Genomic DNA, 915 nt, shown 5'->3' on the forward strand with positions numbered 1-915 from the left:
TTTTTAATCGGAAATGTTTTTCAATCTGTTTTTTTTTCATTTGTTTATATCAAGAATAAGCCATCGTCATGTTCTTCTCCGACGTATCACACAGTTTGTGTCATTAACTTGATCGTCTGCAACGTGCTGAGAGACACGCTCAAATTGCGGATATACGTTCCCATTTATTCACGTACAATTATCAACCACTGAGAAAAGTATGTCCCCAGGCACTCATGCGTTTCCTGTACACCGCTGTGTTTTCGATCTATTTCTGCAGTCTATTTGCGCCTTCTTCTACTTTTAACAGTTCACCTAACCAGTAATTGATATTATTATTATAAGAATGATTCAATTAGCCAATGTGGTATTTCTTTCCTAAACAACAATTTGACAGACATCTTCTTAGTCTTCAAATCTTCTCTAGAGAGCAGACAGTGTTTCACGATCGCCTAACGATTGCATTACATCTTATCATCATGTCGTATCGGCCAATCTATCTAGCAACGAGGCTTTAGAATACAAATGCTCCCCTAGCATTTATTGTGATGAGAACCCTAAGCTTGCCGCGCCATGCGTTCGTGAAGCTTCTAAATACTGTCCTTAATTGAACCGTCTAAATTTTGACCATTACTGAAAGTAAACAAAATTGAGAGCAAACAACCTTTACAAACGAGAGGAAAGTTCTGTCGCAAAGAATATAATAGACATCAAGGAGCAATGTTTCGCCTCCGATGTCCCGACGGCATTTTAGCTGCATTAAAGAAGAAAAACTAACTAAAAGCTACTTATCAAAGACACCTGGTCCACACACTATTTCTAATATACTCATGAATTAACTAATAAGTGTAACATCTGCGCATCAACACGCTGCTTTCTCAACTCGAAAATTTGAATTAAGCCAATCCCGGCTTAATGGTGTACATCATATATATA

The sequence above is a fragment of the Varroa destructor genome, unplaced genomic scaffold (genome assembly GCF_002443255.2).
Source record: "Varroa destructor unplaced genomic scaffold, Vdes_3.0 BEIS01000004.1, whole genome shotgun sequence".
NCBI lineage: Eukaryota > Metazoa > Arthropoda > Arachnida > Mesostigmata > Varroidae > Varroa > Varroa destructor.